Genomic DNA, 25,643 nt, shown 5'->3' with positions numbered 1-25,643 from the left:
TTTTTGTCTTTGTCACTGGTTTCCAGCAATTTGATTGTACTGTGCCTTGGTGTGGTTTTCTTGTTTAAAAAAAAAAACAAAAAAACTTGGGGCCGGCCCTGTGGCATAGTGATTTAAGTTTGGTGTGCTCTGCTTCGGCAGCCTGGGTTCACAGGTTTGGATCCCGGGTGTGGACCTACACCACTCGTCAGCCATGCTGTGGTTGTGACCCACATACAAAATAGAGGAAGACTGGCACAGATGTTAGATCAGGGTGAAATTTCCTCACCAAAAACAAAAAAAAACCTTATATATAATTCATATACCATACAATTCACTCATTTAAAGTGTACAGTTCTCTGACTTTTAGTATGTTCACAGAGTTGTGCATCTGTCACCATAATCAATTCTAGAACATCCTTGTTACCAAAAAAGAAACCTTATCCCCCTTAGTCATCACTCCCAATCCTTCCATCCCCCCAGCCCTAGGCAGCCGCTAACCTGCTTTCTGTCTGTTTGCCAATTCTGGGCATTTCATATAAATGGAATCACACAATATGTGGTCTTTTGTGACTGATTTTTTTCAATAGCATGTTTTTAAATTTCATCCATGTTGTAGCATGTATCAGTACTTCATTTCTTTTTACTGCCAAATAATATTTCTTTGTGTGGATATATCATGTTTTATTTATCCATTTGTTGAAAAGAGTATTCTTTCCACCATTGAATTGTCTTGGCCTTCTTGTGAAAAATCAAGTAGCCATGGATGTATGGGTTTATTTTTGGACTTTTCTATTCCATTGATCTATATCTGTTTTTATGCGAGTACCACATTGTCTTGATTCCTGTAGCTTTATAGTAAGTTTTGAAATTGGGAAGGGTGAGCTCTCCAACTTTGATCGTGTTTTTCAAGATTGTTTTGGTTATTCAGGTTCCCTTGAATTTCCATATGAATTTTAGGAGCAGCTTCTCAATTTCTCCACAGAAGTTAGCTGGGATTTGTGTCTTGGTCAGAAATTGTGTTGTACTTGTAGATCAGTTTCAGGTGTGGCTTTCTTTATTTCTAGTAACATGCTCCTCATTTCCTTCTGAGTCCTCACTGGTAGTGCCTTTAATGTCCATATTGCTACTAACAGTCTGTTCAAAGCAATCCAGGCTTTTTCTGTTTCTACTAATAGTCTGTTCAAGGCAATCTAGGTTTTTTCCTATCATGTTTCTCAGAATTCTTCCAGCCTCCACCCACCACCTGATTCCAAGGCTATTCTATATTTTTAGGTATTTATTATAATGGCACAGCACTTCTAGCACCAAAGTCTATATTTGTTCTCTATTGCCGCCATAACAAATTACCGCAAACTTAGTGGCTAAAAACACTTGTTTTATTACTACACTGTTGCGTAGGTCCCAAGTCTGAACTGACCCTCCAGTAACTCTTTAGCATCATCTCTCACCATTCTTTGTGTATTCTAGGCTTTAGGATAATAGGCAGCTGGTAGTTCCCTGTAGATATCATGCCATTCACTTATCTGTGCACATCTTGTGGTCTTACCCTTACCTAGTGTCTTAGTCAGTCTGCGCTGTTATAGCAGAATACCATTGTGGGTGGCTTAAACAACAAACATTTATTTCTCATGGTTCTGGAGGCTGAAAGTCCAAGATCAGAGTGGCAGTGCGGTTGGGTTCTTGAAGGGCCCTCTTCATGGTTATATCCTCACATAGCCTTTCCGCGGTGTGTGCATGCAGACAGAAAGAGCTCTGGTCTCATCATCCCTTATAAGGGCTCTAATCCCATCATGGAGGGCTCCACTCTCATGACCTCATCTAAACCTAATTATCTCCCAAAGGCTCCACCTCAATACTATCACATTGGGGATTAGGGCTTCAACATATGAATTTTGGGGGGACAGACACATAGTCATAGCATGTAGCATTCTCATCCCACTTGGTTCATTAGCTGATGCCTTTATTTTCTAAATTAATCTGTAGAATCATCTCTTCTAGAAAATTGGACTCTGCTGCTGAGCTGAGTTAAGTGGCCCAACTCTGTGTGTCCATAATAGCATATGATCCTTCATCTTCACTTGCTATATGGTATCAGAATTACCTATCACATGTCAGTCACCCCTAATAGACTGTGTCTCTCAACTCTGTACTCCCAGGACTTAGTAATTGCCTGGTACATAGTAGCAAGCAAAGAATACTTGGAACTGAACTAGGTAGGGGAAATTATGACCATATTTGACCACATAAGTTAAAACTTCAATCAAACAGCTAAAAAGTAAAAAGCAGATAAAAACTGGTTTAAAAAAATTTGCAATAAGTGACAGAGCAAAGGTTGATATATAGTATATTTAAGGGAAAACATTGACCCCTGTAAGTAAAGGGGAAAAGGCCATGACTGGGTAAGTCACAAAAGAGCAAATATAAATAGCTATCAAAATGTGAAAAATGCTCAAACTGACTAGTAATCAAGATATGTAAATCAAAGTGATGCCATTTTTTTCTAATCGCTTTATCAAACATAAAGATCTTGTGTTGCCTATAATGCCTGAGAAAGATATTCACATATGGCTACCAGAAATAGAATTCGATAATTCTTATGGGAAAGCAGTTTCACAGCCAAGAATCTAAACCATGTTTAGACTCTTTGACTGGATGATTCTATTTCTAGATGGAAGTAGATATCTTTTAGATATCTATCTTAAAGAAATAATTGACATTTTATTTTTAAATGAGACTTTTTTTTTCCTAGGAATACATTAAAATGTTTTTCAACTGAAAAGGCACTAAAAGGTGGATAGGGAAAAAGTTTGCTTGCTGCCACCAACCCCAGACACTAGTGTTTGTAAAAAACCCTGTGTTTCTTTCCAGAGGTATGTTGTGCATTATTCATCCAAATCCCTGTGTGTGTGTGTGTGTGTGTGTTATCCCCCTCTCCACACTCTAGTTTTACACAACTGGTAACGTGCTATCTAAATTGGTCAGTATTTTTCCTTTTTACTTACTAATACCTTGGAGATTGTTACATGTCTGTCCATGAAAGAGGTACCTCCTTTTTTTATCAACTGCATCCTATTCCATTGTATGAATGTATGAAAATTTATGTCTTGCATTATTGGACTTTTGCTATGATAACTAATACTTTATTGCCTAACCTAACAATATAGCGTGTTAGTTTATCTACAGGATATATATATATATTTTTGTGTGTGTGTGTGTGAGGAAGATCAGCCCTGAGCTAACATCCAATGCCAATCCTCCTCTTTTTTTTGCTGAAGGAGATTGGCTCTGGGCTAACATCCGTGCCCACCTTCCTCTACTTCATATGGGACGGCGCCACAGCATGGCTTGATAAGCAGTGCGTCGGTGCGCGCCAGGGATCCGAACCAGCGAACCCTGGGCCACCACAGTGGAGCGTGTGCACTTAACTGCTTGTGCCACCAGGCCGGCCCCTACAGGATATATTCTTAGAGGTGGAATTGTGAGACCAAAGGGTCCACATATTTATGCTTTTGATAGACGTTGCCTAGTTGCCTTCCATCAGGCTGTACCAGTTTACTCCCACCAGCAATACATGAGGGATGCGAGTACCTTTCTCCAAACCCTTGATAGCACGGTCTGTGTTAAAATCTTGGAATCTTTGCCAATCTGATGAGTGAAAAATCTCAGCATAGTTTTAAAGATTTTATTTATTTTATTTTTCCCCCCAAAGCCCCAGTGGATAGTTGTATGTCGTAGCTGCACATCCTTCTAGTTGCTGTATGCGGGACTCGGCCTCAGGATGAACAGAGAAGTGGTGCCTCAATGCGCACCCAGGATCCGAACCCGGGCCACCAGCATCGCAGCGCGCGCACTTAACCACCAAGCCACAGGGCCGGCCCTCAGCATAGTTTTAATTTGCATTTCTCTTATGATGAGGAGCATCTTTTAATAGATTAAAGAGGTCTCTCTATATTCTTCACTAAATGAACTGTGTCTGTTCATCTCCTTTGCTCGTTTTTCTATTAAACTGTTGGTTTTTTCCTTGCTGATTGTAGAAGCTCTCTCCATATTAAGGAAATTTGCCCTTTGTCATGAGTCACAGTCCCCATCCCAAGTTGTTGTCTTTTAACTATACTTACGGTGTCTTTTGTCAGGCAGAAAATTTGATTTATTATATGGTCGAATTTATCAATTTTTTCTTTCATGGCTTTTGGAGTTCGTATCAAACTTAGGAAGGCTTTCTTTACCTCAGTAATTTTAAATATGTTAAAAGCTTTATATGTAAAGGTATTTCTTGCATTCTTTTTTGTGTGTGTGTGAGGAGACCAGCCCTATGCTAACATCTGCCAATCCTCCTCTTTTTGCTGAGGAAGACTGGTCCTGGGCTAACATCCATGCCCATCTTCCTCCACTTTATATGGGAGGCCGCCACCACACGGCCTGACAAGCAGTGCGTCGGTGTGCGTCCGGGATCCGAACCCGCGAACCCCGGGCCGCCGCAGCGGAGTGCGTGCACTTAACCACTTGCGCCACCGGGCGGGCCCCTTTCTTGCATTCTTTGTAAATTTAAAAAACTGATAACAATACCATAGAAGTTCAATAATTGGAGAATGATTGCGTTGTGATATGGCTACATAACAGATTGTTATGCAACCTGTATAAATAATATTTACAGGAAACTCCTCAGATGTTTACCAGTGAATGTTACGGGGAGATGTTTGTGTTCAGGTTGAGACCAGAATCAGGACCGTATCTATTTCAGATCATCTTGATAATATGAAAAACGGAGAGGAAAAAGTGGGAGGCATACTAATGATTGTATTTGGATGGTGAGATTATTTTATTATTTATTTATTTTCAGTGTCCTCCAGTTCTTTGTAAACTTCTAAAACAAGCATGTCTTTTTATAATAAGGAAAAAATACAACACATATGGTCCTGTAGTTCTGCCTGCATCATATACCATGTGCTTTGTCGGATCCACTAGCTTTGACTACTTGATGGGCGTGCCCTCAGCAGCCCAGGAGTGGGGCAAAGAAAACCGATGGCTCTTTGTCCAGAATGGAGCTGGTTTATCCAGATTTTCTTCTTCTATTGTCAGATATCAGGATCTCAGGGAATGTTCTCTTTTATGTATTTCACTGTAGAGAAGGTGCAGCTCAAATTACAATGATACCCTAAAATTAGCACCTAATAGTGAATTTTTATTTTTCCCTTTTAAATTCTTCCTCCTAATAGTGATCTGGCTTTCTTTTTAAATTAAGCCTTTTTTTTTCTTTTTTCTTTTTTGTTCTCTACATTCTCATAACACTTGGTAGAGTCTTTTTTTCTCATCAGCTCTGTTGATTTATACTTTACAAACAATAAAATGCAACCAATCTCAACATAGAGCTTGAGTTTTGACAAATGAGTTTATCCTAGGAGCTGCCACCATAATTAAGGTAGAACATTTGCATCAGGAGACTGCAGAGACCTGACTTTTTAAAAATATAATTTAAAAGATATAAGTATTCCAGAGTACTTTAGTATAAATTACATTATAAGACGAACAGTTAATTTTAGATAGGGTATTCAAAAGTTATACGTTTGAAAAGTTAATGGCTTATACAGTAACTGTATATAGTTAAATAATTAACTTCACAAAGGAACTCTGCTTGGTTATAACATAAAATTTTAATAAGTAAACGTGATAACGAACCATAGGAGCCATTAGTTGAATTCCTTGAGGTGCTGAGACTTCAAAGGGACAGCCACGCATTTTTAGAGTTTTAATAACATTTCCTGTCCTCTTTTTTTTTTTTTATAATGCTGTAAGGCATTTGTTGATTCTCGTGTCAAAATGAATGATACTCGGAGGCAACTGGGGACCGTGGGCAAAATCCATTCTTTAGGGTCTTATTATCTGTGAGTCTGTACGCACGTTAGTGAGAATGGAGAAACTGAGAAAATTAGTATAATATAATAGTAAGTTTAGCGTGATCAAGATTTCCCCAGCAGAGCACAGTGTTTTGCAGGAAAGAGACCGTTTTAAATATCTAACCTCATTTCAAAAGAGGAACATGTAAAGAAGCTTTCATCTATTGGAGTGAGAGGTTATGTTTGTATAAATCCAACCATCACACAGGCTCAGAATCTGAATGTGGTACTTCCCTCGATTCTTCTCAGCGCAGGGCAGGGGATGCTGGCGCTTGCTGGGAGTGGGGATCAGAGCTGTCCTTTAGCTGTTGGGTTTTATTCCCTCACATTTGAGCGATTTGTGCACCCTCCTATCTATTCAGCCCATTAACTACTTCCCCCCTATTTCTTCCCACTACTCTCTTGTTCTGTTTTCTCTTCCTCCCTAGCCTCTTTTCTGGGAATTGTGGAAGAAACGAAAAGAAGGCTCTCACTTGCAATTTCACTTTTTGTTCTCAATACTTGAACTTCTTAAGACCTTTGTACTTCAGATAAAATAATGTTAATACTTCTTTTTTTTAAAAATTATTTATTTATTTATTTTTCCCCCAAAGCCCCAGTAGATAGTTGTATGTCATAGCTGCACATCCTTTCTAGTTGCTGTATGTGGGACGCGGCCTCAGCATGGCCGGAGAAGCGGTGCGTCGGTGCACGCCCGGGATCCGAACCCAGGCCGCCAGTAGCGGAGCGCATGCACTTAACCACTAAGCCATACTTCTTTATGAATATGCTTGATTTGCATTTGAGAAGCCTAAGGGGAATTAGTCCAACTGGGGAATCTTATATTGAAAAGTTCCTTTTTCAGCTTTTAGATAGAAATTTTTCCGTCTGCTTGCCAGTACTTACAATGGTTTGCAGGGCATCCAAAGGATTAAATCCTAGTTGATCTTAAGCATGGCTGTGTGCTTGTGGAAGTGATCTAGAGGTTAGAAATCTGTGTATATTCTAAGTCAAAATAACAGCTGAATAAACTCAGTATACAAATCAGAGGCTTGGGTATAATTAAATTATTGGAAAATCATAGATGTTTAGATTTCTGTAAAAATATACTGTCAGAAATTTGTTAGGCCATTTGTAGAGAAAATTTGTACAGCAATTGAGTGCCTGGTTTCTAAATTTCACAGCCTGGATGACTATCTTAGTAGCTAGTTGGCTGCCTTAAATTCTTTTTGGAGGTATAGTAGTATATGAGTCTGCTAGGGCTGCCCTAACAAAATACCACACACTGGGTGGCTTAAACAACAGAAATTTATTTTCTCACAGTTCTGGAGGCTAGAAGTCCAAGATCAAGGTGCTGTCAGTGTTGGGATCCGGTGAAACCTCTCCTCTTGGCTTGTAGATGGCCGCTTTCTTACTGTATCTTCCCATGGCCTCTTCTCCGTGGGCGGGGAGAGAGAGCTCCGGTGTCTCTTCCTCTTCTGCTAAGGACACCAGTTCTATCAGATTAGGGCCCTGGTCTTATGACCTCATTTAACCTTAATTACGTCCCTAAAGGTCCCATTTCCAAATACAATCTCATTTGGGGTTAAGGCTTTAACATGTGAATTTGGAGGGGGAGACCCAAATCAGTCTATAACAGGTAGAATAAATTATAAATATGCAATGATACCACTTAAACTAAGATTGGCAAATTGGTTAGCATCATACAATTTTTTTTGTATGAATCATGGGAAATAGTTTTATTATGGTACAGTTGAAAAAAAATCTTTTTCCCAAGATTTACTTGTCTTCTTTCCTCCACTAAATTTAAGCTCCTTGAGGACAGGGACCTAACTTATTGCAGTAGCTTTCAAGTTCTTTTGACTTTAACCTACATTAAGAAATGCATTTTATGTCATAATCCAGGACAAGTGCACACATACTCAAAATAATTTCCCAAAGCAAAACCTTATGTAAATTGAATCCTGATACTTTTTATCCTTTCATTTCATTAGGAAAGAAATGCTGGCTGTGACCCACTAGATTGATTTCATGACCGACTAATGGTTGTGACCCACTGTTTGGAAAAGAGTGGCTTTTTAGGTTTTGATTCACAGTACCTTACAGAGTAAGCACATAGTAGGCCTTCTGGAAATGTTTATTGAATATATGAATGATTGAGTTGGGTGAGTAATAAGGAGCTGGGATAAACTGGAGAAATTCTTTAGAGGTAGATTTGTCCATTACTTGTTGTCCATAATTACCATAATTACTTAATATTCCTGTTAGCTTCTATTCATGGCGGTGTACCCCGACTGACTGAATCCAGATCTCTTCAGGTGGAGCTCAGGCATTTTTTGTTTATACACTTTTTATTTTAGAGAGTTTTAGATTTATAAAAAAGTTGCAAAAGTAGCGGAAAGAGTTCCCAGATACCCAGCACCCTATGTCGCCCATTTTTGTCTTACATTTCTATGGTGTATTTGTCACCATTAATGAGCCAATAATGGCATGTTATTATTAACTAAACTCCATACTTTATTCAGATTTCGTTAGTTTTTCCCTAAGGTCCTTTTTCTGTTCCATAATCCCATCCAGGATAGCACATTACATTCAGTCCTCATGTGTCTCTTTAGGGACCTCTTGGCAGTGACAGTATGTCACATTTTCCTTTTTTTGATGACCTTGATAGTTTTCACAAGTCCTGGTCAGGTATTTTGTGGAAAGTCCCTCAATTTAGGTTTGTCTGGTGATTTTTTTTTTTTGTGGCTAACTGGGGTTAGGGGAAGAAGATGATAGAAGTAAAGCAGAAGGGTACGTGCTACGAATATGACATCACTGTTGATGTTCACCTTGATCACCTGGCTGAGGTCATGTTTGATAGGTTTCTTCGCCACAATGTTACCCTTTTCCCCATTTCCATACTGTACACTGTGGAAGGAAGTCACTGTGCAGCACACACGGAGGGAGTGGGGAGTTATGCTCCGTCTCCTTGAGGGCAGAGTCTCTACACAAATTATTCAGAATCCTTCTGCACAGGAATTGTCTCTTTTCCCTCATTTATTTATTTATATCAGTATAAGCTCATACTGATGTAGATGGTTATCTTATACTTTGGCTTGTAATTCAATACTGCATGAATTATTTTGTTGCTCAAATTGTTCCGGTTTTGGTCATTGGGAACTCTTTCAGGTAGGGTGCTGTGTCCCTTTGACATACGGACATTATTGTTTTGTTTTTGAGCACTTCCTCACTTTCTGGCAATACAAGATGCTCCAGGTTCATCTTGCGTATTATTCTCTGCCCCAGCCATAGAATTGGCAGTTTCTCCAAGGGGGCTGGCTCCTTGCATTGGAGAATGGTATTAGAAACAAAGATCTGAGGGCTGGGTGTGCTCTTTGCTATGAAGTGTCATTGCATCTAGGTCTTCTCAACAGGTTGAGCTAGGAAATGTGAATCTGTGTATCACATACATCGGTAACTATTTCTATACCCATCTATATCTTTATTAAGCTAAACATGAGTTCATGATGATACCTCCGACTCTAATCCAGAACTACATGGCTTATTCTAAGCTTCTCCTCTTTCTTCTCCATAAGCTCCCTCTGCAATAGTGAGAGAAACCTCCCACCGTACTAGTTTCTCATTCCCAGTTTGCATGTACAGTGGTTTCCGAACTGTTAACTTGTACCCCGAGAGAAAACAGCTTTACCAGCTAGAGTGCAGTGCTTATGTACAGTTCCTGGTTCTTTCCTTTTTTTTTTTTTTAATTTTTTGTTTATTGCAGTAACATTGGTTTATAGCTGGTTATTTCTAAAGTTACTTATGTCAACATCTTTTTCCCCAGCCCCCTTCGGTGATTTTATGCTACACGTAAATAATACAGTTGGACTCTTTTGTTGCAGTCTGCATTCCATCCTGGGGTCCTCTGACCTCCTGGTTGATTTTTTTTTTTTTTAAGTTTGCATACATTAAGGTTTACTTCTTATGCTGTATAATTCTGTGGGTTTTGTCAAATGCATAGTGTTTTGTATCCACGACTACATTACCATACAGAATAGCTTCACCGTCCTAAAAAAATCCCCTATGCTTCACTTAGTCAGTACTCTTCACTTGCAAAATTCCTGTGAGTTTTTCATCTCTACAGTGTTCCCTTTTCCACATGTTATGTGACTGTAATCATACAGTATGTAGTCTCTTGAAACTGGATCCTATTACTTAGCAATATGTGTTTAAGATTCTTCCATGTCGTTGCATGAATTAGTATCTTGTTCCTTTTGATTGCTGAATAATATTCTATATGCATCCGTATTGCAAATGCATAATTTGTTTATCCATTCATCTATTGAAGCACATCTTGGTTGTTCCCAGTTTTTGGCAATTATGAATAAAGCTGCTTTTAAAGATTCATGTGTAGGTTTCTGTGTAGCTATGTTTTCCAATCAGTTGGGTGAATACCAAGGAAAGTGATGTCTGGATTATATGGCATGTCTGTGTTTAGCTTTGTAGTAAACTGACAAACCGTCTTCCAAAGTGGCTGTACCATTTTGCATTCCCACCAGCAATGATGGATTCTTGCTCTGCATCTTTGTCAGAATTTATATTGTTAGATTTTTGGATTTTAGCCATTCTAATAAATATGTAGTGGTATCTTGTCTTAATTTGCATTTCCCTAATGACAAATGATGTTGAGCATCTTTTCATATGCTTATATGCCATCTGTATATCTCCTTTGGTGAGTGGTCTGTTCAGATCTTTTGCCCATTTTTATTTTATTTATTTATTTTTTGTGTGTGTGAGGAAGATCAGCCCCGAGCTAACATCCGCTGCCAATCCTCCTCTTTGTGCTGAGGAAGATTGGCCCTGGGCTAACATCCGTGCCCATCTTCCTCTACTTTATATGGGATGCCGCCATAGCCTGGCTTGACAAGTGGTGCGTCGGTGCAGCCCGGGATCCGAACCTGCAAACCCTGGGCTGCCTAAGTGGAGAGCACGCACTTAATTGCTACACCACTGGGCCGGCCCTCTTTTGCCTATTTTTAAATTGGGTTGTTTTTTTTTTGTTGTTTAGTTTTAAGTACTCTTTGTATATCTGAGTATAAGTCTTTTATCAGATATGTGATTTGCAAATATTTTCTCCCAGACTGTGGCTTGTCATGGGCATGTGGTTCTTAAAAAGTTCTTTGGCGGGGCGGCCTGGTGGCGCAGCAGTTAGGTATGCATGCTCCGCTTCGGCGGCCCAGGGTTCGCAGGTTCAGATCCTGGGTGTGCACCGATGCACTGCTTGTCAAGCCATGCTGTGGCAGTGTCCCACATATAAAGTAGAGGAAGATGGCCATGGATGTTAGCTTAGGGCCAGTCTTCCTCAGCAAAAAAAGAGGAGGATTGCCATTGGATGTTAGCTCAGGGCTGATCTTCCTCACACACACACATACACACACACACACACACACACACACACACAAACGTTCTTTGGGTTATTCTGAACCTCTGGTTCAAAGCCCCAGATCTGACTGAGATAGGAGGGTTGGATAACCTTTTCTCCAACCACCTTCTCCTCTCCCTTTCCATTTCTTACTAGTTAGCCTCTCTGGGTCTTGATGGCATCATCTGTAAAATGAGGACTATTAAGTTACCTTCTAGAAAGCAGGTATCTTTCAATTTTCAGTTCTATAATTCCATGACCACCTGACCTTTTGAAACCCTCCTGGAATGCTACCAATATACGGTTAGATGTCCCTTCCTTTCTAAGTGCTTTTACAAATAAGAGTCTTTCATTTCTTTGTGGAATTTTATTGCTTCCACTGCCTAAAACCTCCACTCTTATGATGGCATGCCAGAGTGAAATAAATCTGTCAGTAACTTTAAAATGACAATAGGGCGAAAATCAACTCAATCCTGTCTCCAAGGTGCAGCTCACAGAAATGACTTCCATGTTTACCGTGTGTCATAAACTTTGTACATTTGTAGGCAGGCGAGAAAACAATTTGGCAGTTTAGAATTTCTCTGTATCCTTCCTCTGTGGAGTTACTCCATCATTAAAAAGCAGACCCCCATTTCCTGTAAAAGTTGTTTTTTTCCCTACAAAAATGTCCCCTGAAGGGAAGAACAAGAAAACTACTTCAAGATATTAGAAAGACTTACAAGGAGTAAGGGTATAGTATCTTAAAGATTATCTATAGAATAGTTTTAGAAAAGATGTTAATAAACCTTAGAACAGTAACACAAAAAGTACAGTCATAGTTGCTAAGATTTCCTAACAAAATAGAACTTGTACAGGCTCTTACCGCATTCCGTGGTGTGATTAAATAAATGCAGAATGTGAAGTCCTTTTCTAGCTTCAATTTCAGTGCAATAATGCATTGTGGACTCACTCACACCTCATAGTCAGAATGTCCTATTACCTATTTAGTTTCTGTTTCTGTCTTCTGCCATTATGCCCGTGGTGTCTTGTCTTAATGATTTTGTGGGAGTAGAGAGCACAGGCTCTGGAATCAGAGAGTTTTGAACTTCATTACCTACTAGCTGGTGAGAGACTTTTGGCAAGTTCCTTAACCTCCCTGCGCTTTGTTTCCTCATGTGTACCATGTAGATAATAACAGTGCCTACTTGGACTCCTGTGTCAAAGAAACTAATAGAACATAAAGGGTGCTTACTGCAATGCCTGGCGTATATTTGTTCCTGCTGCTGCTACTGCTACTGGTTTAGTTGAGGCCACCTGGGTGTTGTGTTTTGAGTGAGAATACCAGAGGGCCAAGGACATTTCAGGAGCCTGTGAAAGAGAATGGTGTTGAAATTCCCTGGCAAAATGTCCTTGTAGAGACTCTTACCCTTCCAAGGAGGCTCAGAAAGAACGGTCAGAGGAGTAAGAGAAAAGCCCAGAGAGAAGGAGACCATTGTCACTGGCAGAGAAGGTTAGTCCAAGCAGGAAGGAGTGGGGAATAGCATCAGATGCTGCAGAGAGATCCCGGATGACAGACTTTCCCTTGGCTTTCTGATTACAGAAGAGCGTCGATGGAGTAGTGAGGGAGACAGAGGCAAGCAGGCAACTGGGGGCCCAAGACTGAGGTGTGATTGATGCTGAAGAAGTGGAGAGCCCAAGTGGAGGTCACTCTCAAGAACCTTGGATCTGAGGGAAAGCAGAATTATAAAATGTAGCTAGAGGAGATCTGGGGTTTGCGTTTTCATTTTTTTCAAGCTGGGAGAAACTTGAGTATGTTTGTTTATAAAGGAGAAAGAGCCAGGAGAGAGTTAAAGATGCCAGTTTGAGGAGATACAAAGAGCTTGAAGCGTTGGGAGGGCATGAGAATTTACAGGGCACATGGAGGAATTAGCTGTAGACAAAAGAAGGAACAAGATGGGTGATGTAGACAAGCTCATAGGTAGTGGGAAAGAGGAAGTTGAGAGTTTGTTCTTGATGGTCACAGCTCTCCCAGAAGTAGGATGATGGGGAAGGTGTTTGAGATCGTTTGAGGAGAGGGATAAAGGTTTAGAAAAGCTACCCAGCAAATGGGATGTGAGCTAATCAGGCAGTATAGGGCATAGCTCGGTCTGCCTGCGTGTTCTCACTGGGGGGAGTTTTTCCAGCAATTCTCAACAGCCTGAATATGGGAGCATCATAATCAGATGGTTGAATCCAACCTGGAGTTTTTTACTTTTTTTTTGGTTTTGAAGCTTTTCAAAATAAAAAATTGAAAGAGTGAACTCCCCATACCTTTTGCATAGATTCACCAATTGTTAACATTTACCACATTTGCTTTATCACTTTCATATATATAATATTTATTTTGTTGAACCGTTTGAGAGTAAGTCAGACTTTGTTTAATCTTAAATACTCCAACATTTATCTCCTCGGAACAATGACATTCTTCTGCATAACCACGGTACAATGATTATACTCAAGAAATTTAACATTGACACAATGCTATTATTGAATAGCATATTCAAGTTTCTCTAATAGCCTCAATGTCTTTATAGCTTTAAAAAAAAATCCAGGATTTTTAGGATCAAGCATTGCATTCAGTGTAGTGTTCTTAATCTCATTTGATCTGGAAGAATTTTTCAGCCTTTCTTTGTCTTTCATAACATGTTTTTCAAGCATACAGTCTAGTTATTTTTTTGGAATGTCCATCAATTATGGTTTGTCTAATTGTTTCCTCATTCTAAAACTTGGGTTCTGTGTTGTTAGCAGGAATACTAAGTCATGTTGGGTCCTTATCAGTGTATTGCATCAAGAGGCACATGTCAGTTTGTCCCATTATTAGTGATACTAACTTGGATCACTTGGTTGAGGTGGTATCTGCTAGGTTTCTTCACTGTCAAGTTACTGTTTCACCTTTTTAATAAGTAATGTGTGGGGAGATAGATGTTTAGAAACTATGTAGACTATGTAAATATCCCATTCTTCAATTTTCACGCACCAGTGTTAGCATTCGTTGATGATTCTTGTATCAGTTATTATGATGGTCACAAATGTAATTTTTGTAAATTATTGCTTCTATGCCTATGAGTTGGCCGGGCTGGAGCTTTGGAGTTTGGTTCAATGCAATGGCAGGGTGTCGAGATAAAGACAGTGGTGAGCTGAGCTGTGCAGTCTAGGCTGACTAGGGAAGAAACTGAAACCAGAGGAGACTGGTGGTATCACTGTAGAGTAAATATCCTGGGTGTGAGAGAGACCTGAACGGGCAGGAAGTTATGGTCAGAGGTGGGGATTCTGGAGTTTAAGATTTCTACAGTGGAGCTGTTCCAGGCTGTTGAAATCTAAGGGGTTGCCATGGATTCAGAGGATGGCTTGAGTGGAGAGGTTTTTCCATTAGGAGGAAACGAAGGAATTCTAAGACCAAAGTATTGAATAAATCACCCACGTAGATGTCGAATTGGCCCAGGATGATGGGGCAAGTAGAGGAGAAATTGTGCAAGTCAAGAGCCAAAGCCCTCCATTGTGCCATACCTATAGTGAGTCCATGGATGATAGTGACGGGTGGGAAGAGAGTGCAGGAGCCAGATATCAAGGGCCCAAAAGGAAATGTTTTAATATGTAAGTGAAGGAATAATGACTTAGAAGTCAGGATGGGGGTGAGAATAATGCTGTCTTTTTTTTTTTTTTTTGCTGAGGAAGATTTGCCCTGAGCTAACATCTGTGCCAGTCTTCCTCTATTTTGTATGTGGGTCACTGCCACAGCATGGACGCTGATGAGTAGTGTAGGTCCATGCCCGGGAACTGAAGCCAGGCCACTGAAGCAGAGCGTGCCATACTTAACCACTAGGCCATGGGGCTGGCCCCCATGCTGTCTTTTTGATCTCTCCCAGTGTTGAGTGGGCTTTTGCAATTGTACCTCCTCCAGTCAAGAGGCCCTCAGATGTAGGGTACCTTTGAGGAGAGCCAGGCTTTTGAGTAAAGATGAAGAGCTGGAGAGAGCTTTGAAGAGGAGGAAGGGGGAGCATGGCCTTGCTACTGTGGAGAGGATCAGAGGGCACAGGAGAAAGGGCAGTAGGACAGGCAGTCATAGGAATGGAGAGTAAGAGGAGAAGGGCAGCTCAGGGTAGTCCTGGGATGAGAATACCCTGGAGAATAATTGAGAATTGAAGAGCAAAGGATGAAAAGAAACAAAAGACAGGGAGGTTTGAGCTGATGTTAGGATTGTCCGTGGACCTCTAGGGCACGGGTCAGCCCTTTGTCTGTAAAGGACTAGCTAGTAAGTATTTTCAGCTTTGTGGGCCACACAGATCCCTGCTGTTGTGGCATGAAAGTAGCCATAGACAATATATAAATGAATAAGAGTGACTGTGTTCCAATAAAATTTTATTTATGGCCACTGAAATTTAATTTCATATCATTTTCACATGTCATCAAACATTCTTGTTTTGATTCCCCCCCCCCCCCCCCAGCCATCTAAAGAATGTAAAACTCATTCTTAGCCCACAGGCTGGATGAAAAGAGACATCAGGCTAGATCTGGCCCTCAGGCCGTAGTTTGCTAACCCATGCTCTAGGTGTAGGAGTTTGTGTGTTAAAGCAGAGGATTAAGAGTCACTGGGGACATTCTGGGAGGGGAAGGAAATATATCTTCTGATAATCACAGGTAACTACTGGTGAAGTCTGTGGACCAAGATTTCAGGCTATCAGACTGCTAACTCCAAAAAGAAAAGGGAAAATTTAACAAGAATAAGAAAGAATATCATGCAGTTATGCAATTAGTGCAAAGTTCATTGTTAATTTTTTAAATGTTTAAAAAAATTCTAATAAAAAGTATATGATAAATTTAAAGCCAAATAATATATGGTAACTCAGTTCAGTTTTTATTTAAAAAAATTTTTTTATATATATATTTTATTTTTATTTTATTTTTTTGATGCAGAAGATTAGCCCTGAGCTAACATTTGTCACCAATCCTCCTCTTTTTTTCTTTTTTTGCTGAGGAAGATTGGCCCTGGCCTAACATCTGTGCCCATCTTACTCTACTTTACATATGGGACACCACTACAGCATGGCTTGACAAGCGGCGCATAGGTGTGCGCCCGGGATCCGAACCTGTGAACCCTGGGCCGTGGGAGCAGAGCACACCAACTTAACCACTGTGCCACCAGACCGGCCCCACAGTTCAGTTTTTAGATCTTCAGTAATTCTCCTGTTTTTATCCTCTTGCCTATGAATCTCGGAGTCTGCATCTTGCTCAGTTCAGTTCATCCAGATAACTCCTCTCTGGTTTCCTCTGGAGTGAGGGAGGCATGGTTGCCTGACTCCCCAGGGTACCAGAAGGGACCTGGTCACCCAGTTGCTCTGTATGCAAAATAAAGACTTTCAGCAGACACTTTCCTGATGGCCCCACAATTGGACTTGTTGCTCTCTGGTACCAGTTAGAGTCCAGCCTCTTGGTGGGCACTTCTCCACTCTTAAGTCAGTTTCCACTCCTGCATTTGCTTTCCTTCAAAATCCCTTGAACTCTCTCAGCTGCTCTCATGTCTCATGTCCCTTCCCTATGTCCTTGCTCTGGTGGAGGTCTGGAAGGGAGAGAAGAGGAGTAGTTATTGTCAGCTTATCCTTTTACTGTAAAATGAGTGCCTGGGTCCTCCTAAATTATGAACAGCCTCTACCACCTTTCCCTCTTTCTTGTATCTTCTTGCCTATTGCTGTCAAATTTTGTGATGAAATTTTAATTACAGTGGAGAGAAATATAGAATAAATATCAATATTTGGCATTTGTATACTGCTTTTATTTCTTCGCTCCAAAGGTCGGCATTTGGTCAACCATTGTCAACCTGGTTTTTTTTCATGCCACATGAAATAGGAATGAAAATTGATGCTATTGATTCTACTTTAAATCACTTCTGACTGGTTCTGTTTGATTATTAATAAAAGGTGAAAGTTGGGCTTTTTTCTTTCATTTTTAATGCAGTATTTTCATTTCAGGCTAGACACTCAATTATCCTACTTAAACATTCAATATTCATATCCATGCTTTGTCTAATTAGAATTAAATCAGTACATTTTACCATAAAAACAGAAAACAGCTGCATAAATCAACGGGCCATTCTCACTGACCCCTTTGGGAGCGACACGCAGCTCTGTTCTTCTGTCTCATGTACCGTCTTGATCCTTGGCATATGGCTAAGCCACGTGATTCTTTTTGCACTTTCCAGCATGCATGTAACAGAAAAACTTTACCATATAATGTAAAAAATGTCTATAGAGGAACTACATATGCCAGACATTGCCTTCTGAGCTTACTGTGTTCACCAAATGTCACTCAGTTGAAGATAGAAATGACCAATAGTCAGTTTTTCTTTGGGAAAAGTAAGACAGTGTTCTCATGGGAGGCCTGTTTGAGGAAGTGATACCTGGATGGAGAAGTCATTGCAAATAGTGACAAGAGTAGGGAAGGGGGGAGGAATCCTGTGAGCTAAGAATTACAGTCTCTAGAAAAGGAGAAGGGACTGGAGATTGAGAGACGCCAGCATAAGGCCAGTGAGAGGGAGTTTGGCCAGAAGCCATGGGCCTCCAAAGAACTATCTATTTATATAGTTTTTTTTGTTTGTTTGTTTTTTGTGAGAAAGATCAGCCCTGTGCTAACATCTGATGCCAATCCTCCTCTTTTTGCTGAGGAAGACTGGCCCTGAGCTAACATCCGTGCCCATCTTCCTCCACTTTATATGGGACACCGCCACAGCATGGCCTGACAAGTGGTGCCTTGGTGCGCACCAGGGATCCAAACTGGCGAACCCCGGGCCGCCGCAGCGGAGCGTGCGCACTTAACCGCTTGCACCACCGGGCCGGCCTCCTGTTTATATAGGTTTTAAAGTGTTACCTATATTTTGGTTAGAGAAAAATTAAATCTAGGCACTTACTGAATATTTGAGTTGAATTCACTGAAAGATTTTTTCAAGTTGTTATGGTTTAAATCTGTTAGGCAGAATGTAGACTGTGTAATGTGATTGCTCCCTACGGCTGCTGGCTATTGTGAAAGAACACTGGATGAGGAGTCAGAGGAAAGGCTGGGGATGGTGTTTCATTTCTGCCGCCTAAACCCTCACAGGTGAGAAATGAACTGATAATGTACAAGGGAGTTCTAATGAAAAAGTTAACGAAAAAGCAGAAGATAAACTCGAATTCAAACTACTGTGGATAAAGATAACAGTCTCATAATTTCTTTCTCCTCATTCCACACAAGCAAGAATAGAAAAATTTTAATGAACTTCCTTGAGGTTTAATTTACATATAACAAAATGTGCTTATTTCAAGTGTATCATTCGGTGAGGTATGACAAATATGTAGATCCACGTAATCGTCTCACTGATCAAGATAGGACATCTCCATTACCCTACCAAGTCCCTTCATGCTCCCCCTCCAGCCACCTCGGGAAACCACTGATCTGCTTTTTGTCACTATAGAGTTTTCCCCCTATAATTTCGTATAAATGGAATCATATAGCATGTCTTCTTTTATATGTGGCTTCTTTTACTCAGCATAATGTTTTTTAGATTCCTCTGTGAGATGATCATCAGCTTGCTCATTTTATTACTGACATTTGTGTTGTTTCCAGTTTGGGGCTGATATGAATATTCTGTATAAGAAGTCTTTGTGTAGACATGTTATTATTTCTCTTGGAAAAATACCCAGGAGTGGGACTGCTGGGTCATATAGTAAGTGTATGTTTAACATTATAAGAAACTTTCAAATAGTTTTCCCGAGTGGCTGTACTATTTTATATTCCCACCAACAGTTCGTGAGAGTTCCAGTTTTTCCACATTGTTGGCAACATTTAGTATTGTCAGTGTTTTAAACTTGAGCCATTCCAGTTGGTATGTAGTGGTATTTCATGGTGATTTTAATTTACATTAGTCATGGGGGAAAATGATGTTGAGTGTCATTCACGTTGTTGTTGGCCATTCATGTATCTTCTTTGGTGAAGTGTCTTGTCAAGTCTTTGCCCATTTTTATTGCATTGTTTATTGTATTATTGAGTTGTATGAGTTCTTTAAATATTCTGTTACAAGTCCTATGTCAGATATATGTATTATGAATATTTTTCTCCCAGTATGTGGCTTCACTTTTCAATTCCTTAATGATTTCTTTTGAAGAACAGGTTGTTTTTGGTAAAATCCAGTTACCAATTTATTCTCTTATAGTCATTCCTTTTTGTGTCCTACACAAGCAATCTTCGCCTATTCCTAGGTTTTCTTCTAGAATAGTGCCATCAAACAGAAATATTGTGTGAGCCACATATGTAACTTTAAGTTTTTTAGTAGCCGCATTAAAAAAGTAAAAAACCATTGAAGTTAATTTAAATCATATATTCTGTTCAAACCTATATATACAAAATATTATCATTTCAACATGTAATCACCATAAAAATTATTAGTGAGATATTTTACATTCTTTTTTTATCCTAAGTCTTCGAAAGCTGGAGTATACTTTATACTAACAGCACATTTCAGTGTGGACTAGCCATGTTTCAAGTGCTCAGTAGCATGTCTAGTGGCTACCATATTGGACAGGGCAGTTCTAGAAGTTTCATAGTTCCTGGTTTTTATTTAGTTCTGTGATCTAATTTGATTTACTTTTTGTATATGATGTGAAGTATATGTGTAAGTTTATTTTTATTTTCTCCATTCAGATAACCAGTTCCCACCTCATTTATCTTCTTCCAATGAAATTATGTTGTACCTTTGTCCAAAACCAATGGATCATATGCGTGGGTCTATTTCTGGACTAAATATACTGTTCCATTTATCCTTATGCCAGTAAGATCCTGTTGATTATTGCAGCTCTATAGTCGCCTTTAAAATCAGGTAGTGTAAGTCTTAACCTTGTTCTTCTTTTTCATTTTTGCTCTTTTAGGTTCTTTTCATTTCCATATCAAGTTTAGAATCAGCTTGTCAATTTCCACAACAAAGCTAACTGGGATTTTGCCCATTTATAGAGGATTGAAAGATGGCCCCCACAAAGGTATGTTCATGTCCTAATCCCCGAAACTGGGAATGTTACCTTATTTGGAGAAAGACGTCTTTGCAGATGTAATTAAGTTCAAGATCTTGAGATGAGGAGAGCATCCTGAGTTATTTGGGTGCATCCTAAATCCAACAATAAGTATCCTTATCAGAGATACACAGAGGAGAAAACACACGACACGCACAGAGAAGGAGGTGATGTGAAAATGGAGGCAGAGATTGGAGTGATGTGGCCAGAAGCCAATGGAGCCAAGGAACCCAAAGAATGCCAACGGCCACCATAAGAGGAGGCGAGGAAGAGGCAAGGAAGGATTCTCCTGCAGAGCCACTAGAGGGAGTGAAACCTCACTGACACCTTGATCTCGGACTTCTGGCCTCCAAGACTGTGAGAGAATAAATTTTTTATTTTAGCCACAAATTTGTGGTAATTTATTACAGCAGCCACAGGAGACAAATACACCCATTATCAGGTTGAGGAAGTTCCATTTTGTTCCTAGTTTCGTTTTGTTTCTTTTCCAAAAATGGATGTTGGATTTTGTCAAATGCCTTTTCTACATCAATTGACAAATATCTATTCCTGCTATTTTCTTAATGTGGTCATAATCTATATAGACTCTCGGCTCACATGGTATTAATTTTAGCCCAGTCATAGCTGTTACCCCTAGTAACGTCTGTTCGCGGAAGTGTTGGGTCCCAACATGTTATATCAAATTGTAAATATGTCAGGGCTGGCCCCATGGCGTAGTGGTTAAGTTTGGTATGCTCTGCTTCCGAGGCCCATGTTGGCGGGTGTGGATCCTGGGCACAGACCTACACCACTCATCAGCCATGCTGTGGCAGTGACCCACATGCAAAATGGAGGAAGACTGGCGTGGATGTTGGCTCAGGGCTAATCTTCCTCAAGCAAAAAAAGAGGAAGATTAGCAACAGGTATTAGTGTAGGGCGAATCTTCCTCACCAAAAAAAAAAAAAAAAAATCATCTTCTAGAATCCATCATCACTATTTCAAAAACAAATCAGGAATAAAATACAGTTTAAAAAAATTGTAAATACGTCAGCATGAATCTTCTTGCTTTCTATGTGCTAAAGACATTTTAAGAAGTCATTGAAGAGTCTGTAGAGCAAAACTATCTCAAAATACTTAGAAGAGAAAAACAGTGATCACAGACTTTATCCTGAGTGGTTCTCTATAACAGAGACCACACTGGTAACCCTTGGGTCTAGTTTGGCCTTGAGAGATACTTCATTTGGCCTCCACAGTGTTTCCAAAGTTAGTAAATTTTATATTGAAACTCTAGATATCATGCTTGTGCTGAAAATTATACAGATTTGGCAACACTGCCCTGAATTTCAACATGACAGTGGTTGGACAGAGCTGTATACAGCATCTGTATACCCTTGCACAAAGAATGTTCTTTTTACTTTACCATAATCCCATTCCTCATTGTTTTAAACTTCATAGAGATTTGAGTTTGCAGCCCCGGCTCTAGAACCATTGTGGGGGCACATTGTAATGCCAAGGCATGTGTCATTGAGAGAAGCCTTAGGGAGCAAGAGGGTGTCACAGTTACCAAGTCAACATATTCAGGTTAAAGAGAACTTTGTGTATAGAACCAAAAGATAAAAAAAGATTTTCATATAATTCATTACCAATGAGAGACACAGACAGTCTGATCAGCTGACTTATGGATAAAGATGGCACAAAGGAGCACTAAAAAATCAAAATTAAAACCTTAAACCATGCACAGAAAAGAAAGCAGCAAAAAAAAAACCTCACCTGCTGTGACCAAAGAAAGAAGTACAATCTTATAGATGGAAAATGTGAGAAGTGATGGCAAAGCAAAAATGCCAGAGATTCTGCGGATGTGGGGCATGTCTACAACCCTCCACCCCTCTCTAAGACATACAGAGGAAAAAGATTATCAGACCCAATCCTGAGAATTTTCACAAATGTTCCTACAGACCACTGTTGGATCTTGCCAGAAGCAGGAAAGTTTGCCACCATATGGGTGCTGTGCTGAACTGGGCAAATGACCCGAAGCACATGGGCATGGGATAAGCCCATGGCTGGCCTGAAGGTGGGCTGATGAGGACTTAAAGGAATCTAAGACGTGATGGCTCACTTTCCCCAGCAAGCTCTATACCCAGTCTCAAGCTGAGTTCCATAATCCCCTATCATCCCTCCTCTCATCCTAAAACTCTCAGGATACAGAAAAAGTAGACAAATGATACTCAGCGCTAAAACTGAAGCTCAAGATAGGGAAGACAGACATGTCTCCAGTGAAGAGGAAGGTTCTCCAGGAATTCACTCTCAGTATATTAGCAAATACAAGGTCTGTTGTTAACCTTGAAGGATAAGCAAGATAAAAGATCTGACATAGCTGTCATGCAAATATGCCATAACATGGACGATGGGAGTGAGAACCAAGGACAATAGCATGCAGAAGATAGAGGAAGAACCAAGTCTGGAAGAAAACATAACCAAGGAACAGAAATTTATATTCCTTATGTGTGTTTGACTATAGAAAAAAATTAAGAATCAAGATTCCTCAAAAGAGCTCAAGGACAGTATAAGATGAGAATGTGATGGGAAGGGAAACTGCACAGCTGAGAAAACTGAGATTCAGAACAACATGATTTTCAAATCCAAAAACTAGAAAAACCAACGAACAGGATATTTTGAGAGAATCAGAGTAAGTCCAAATCAAAAGAAAGTGGACGTAAAAGAAAAAGATCAAATAGGACTGGTAACTCGGAAATAGAAAATTCAACCAATGAGAAACTTATTCAGATATGTATAATCTGAATGGGATACTATACTAAGAAAAGAAGAATGGGGGCCGGCCCCGTGGCTTAGCGGTTAAGTGCGTGCGCTGCGATGCAGGCTGCCCGGGTTCGGATCCCGGGCGCACACAGACGCACTGCTTCTCCGGCCATGCTGAGGCCGCGTCCCACATACAACAACTAGAAGAATGTGCAACTAAGACTTACAACTATCGCTTGGGGCTTTAGGGGAAAAATAAATAAATTAAAAAAAAAAATTAAAAAAAAAAAAAAAAAGAAAAGAAGAATGGAATCCATAAATTGAAAGATCATACTATATATACTGGGGGGAAAATGATATAGAATAATTGACACTGAGACATAGCCCAGATAAGGATATAAAAGGTACTTGAATGATAAAGAATTCTTCAGTCGTCCAAGCGGACAAGTCAAATCACCTCGCAGGGAAAAACTCAGATAAGATTCAGATCTCTCCACAGAACTCTAGGATGTCAAAAATCAGTGAATCAACTGCCTTCTTATTCTATTAGGTTTTGAAGGAAGGTGTGAATCCAAAATATTTAGCTTTCTCAGTTTTTATTTATGTATGGAGATACAAAGCAGATAAAGCATGAAGGTACTCTCTAAGCCCTCCTTAAGAAAACTACTCGAAAAGGGGAGCGGTCCATCAAGAAATAAAAATAAGGAATTTACGAATGGATACGTTACAATGAACATTGACTTCACTTAAATATAGAATTAAGACTGCACATCTGGGAGAAGAGAGTGGTAGTACGCTTGTGAATGTTCTAAGTGCTGCTCAGCCAAAAGGAATATAAGCAGTGGAAATTGGGAGCTTGTGGGGAAGACGGGTGGAAGTGTCCAAGGCTGCTAACCTCGTATTTCAGAGCTGTGAGCCTGTCTGAAACATGTAGTGAACTCGCACCTTTCCACGTCTTTTTACTCAATGTCTGTAGGCCTCTTTTAGGACTGTCTGTCTTGTAGGGAAGAACGCAGCCGCTGGAGATGTGCTTGTTTCTTCTTCGATTCAAAAAATATTTAAAATTCTGAAATGACTCAGAGCACAGAGTAGGATTCCCTAACTCGAAAATTATTTCCGTCTCCTCTTTCTGTGCCTGAGGATCTTCATCTGGAAGACGGGAGTCCTAGTGTTTTCCACGGGGTGGTCGTGAGGATTGCACTTATTTGCCTGCAAGGTGCCCACAGCAGCGCCTGGCCCCCCGTCGGTGGGCACGTTTCGGCTGCCATTGTGTCAACCCTGCGGGGCCGGGAGGTAGGGCAGTTCGGCCTGTTGCACGGGGCTCCGGCATCTGTCGCGTTGCCCGGGTCTGCTGTGGCCCGGGGCGGCTCACCCCGGGGGTGACTTCGGCGAGCGGGCGCCGCGCCGGGCCGGGGCTACCTGCGCCAGCTCTGCACCTGGGCGCCCTCGGCGGGGCCCACGCGGGTGACTCAGTCGGCCAGGCGTCTGGGCGCCGGTCCTCTGCCTCCGCCCAGGCCGCCGACCCCCGGCTCCCCGGCGGGGCCTCCTCGGCCACGTGACGCCCCCGCCGGGGGCCCCAGCGCGCTCCTCGCGGCCGCGCCGTTCCGGCTCCCGGGCTCCGCCTGCGCGCGGCCTCCTCGGCGCAGCCATCCTCGCGGCGCGGCGGCGCGGGCGGCGGAGCCCGCGGCATCTGCCATTTGTCATTCAGCCGGCGGGACCGCCCCGAGCCTTGATTAGCCGCGGCCGGGGCGGCTCCGGGCCTCACTCCGCGGCGGACGGACGCGCGGCTCTGCTCGCCGCGGGCCTGGGCGCGCGGGCGCTTCCCCGGTCGCCGTCATGGCCGCGGCGGCGGCGCGCCCCAGCAGCCGCGCCTGAGTTCCGGGGGCGCCGGACCCCGCAGGGTAGGTGGCGGGCCGGGCCGGGCCGGGCCGGGCGCGGGCGGGCGGGGGCGGCGGCCGGGCTGCGTGCCGCGCCGGGGCGGGGGTGCCGGTGCCGCCGCGCCGCGTACGTGACCGGCCGGGCCGCCCGGGACGGAGCGTGCGACCCCGGCGCTTGTCACCCGCGGGCCGGGCGGCGGGGACCGAGGCGTCCCCCGCTGCCGCCCCGCTCGGGAGCCTCTGTGTGTGCTTCGCGTGCAGCCGCAGCCTCGATTTTCGAAACCTGGCACTCCAGCCTTGCCCGGAGGCCAGAAACAGGAAAAAAAAAAAAAAAAAAAGTCTGTTAAAAGTAATAATCTGGCTAAATAGGAAATGTTCGCGGTGACACTCAAGACGGAAAAGATGATTCGTTTGATGCTGTAACGTTAGGAGTCCTGGGAGATGGACTCGAGACTTTTTGAAATGTGGCTCCCGAAAATTGCCCAGATCAGGGCGAGCGGGAGTGCCGCTTTGGTGGTCGAGTCGCAGCATCCAAGTTTAAGATCGGGGTCGGGGTTTTGGCTGCTGAGCAAATGTGCTCCTGTAATTTGGACTTTTTTTGTTTTGTTTTGTTTTTCAGCAAATGTGCTACTTTTATGTTTTAGGAAACCAATAAAAATTAAAAATAGAAACACTCGGCTTAGGTCCTCCTCCTTCCAGGAACCCTTCCCTAACCCCTCCC

General features: G+C 41.6%; 1 protein-coding gene across 5 annotated transcripts in view; it reads left to right on the top strand.

Moving 5' to 3' along the window:
• PLAGL1 (PLAG1 like zinc finger 1) overlaps positions 1 to 25,643 on the top strand; it is a 113,565-nt gene that overhangs the window by 13,634 nt on the left and 74,288 nt on the right. For 3 of the 5 annotated variants that reach the window (XM_087425177.1, XM_087425173.1, XM_087425176.1), the window contains exon 1: positions 24,737 to 24,946. The exons of 1 other annotated variant lie outside the window; for it this stretch is intronic. The gene's annotated coding sequence lies outside the window, so the exon portion shown is untranslated. Of the gene's footprint in view, positions 1 to 24,735; positions 24,947 to 25,643 lie in introns of those variants that run through there. One more of the 5 variants, XM_087425178.1, reaches the window with a different exon arrangement.

Source organism: Ceratotherium simum, chromosome 38 (genome assembly GCF_057802395.1).
Source record: "Ceratotherium simum simum isolate JZ-2026a chromosome 38, ASM5780239v1, whole genome shotgun sequence".
Classification (NCBI taxonomy): Eukaryota; Metazoa; Chordata; class Mammalia; order Perissodactyla; family Rhinocerotidae; genus Ceratotherium; species Ceratotherium simum.
Note: the sequence above shows the minus strand (reverse complement) of the source record. Positions and strands in the feature narration are given on the sequence as shown.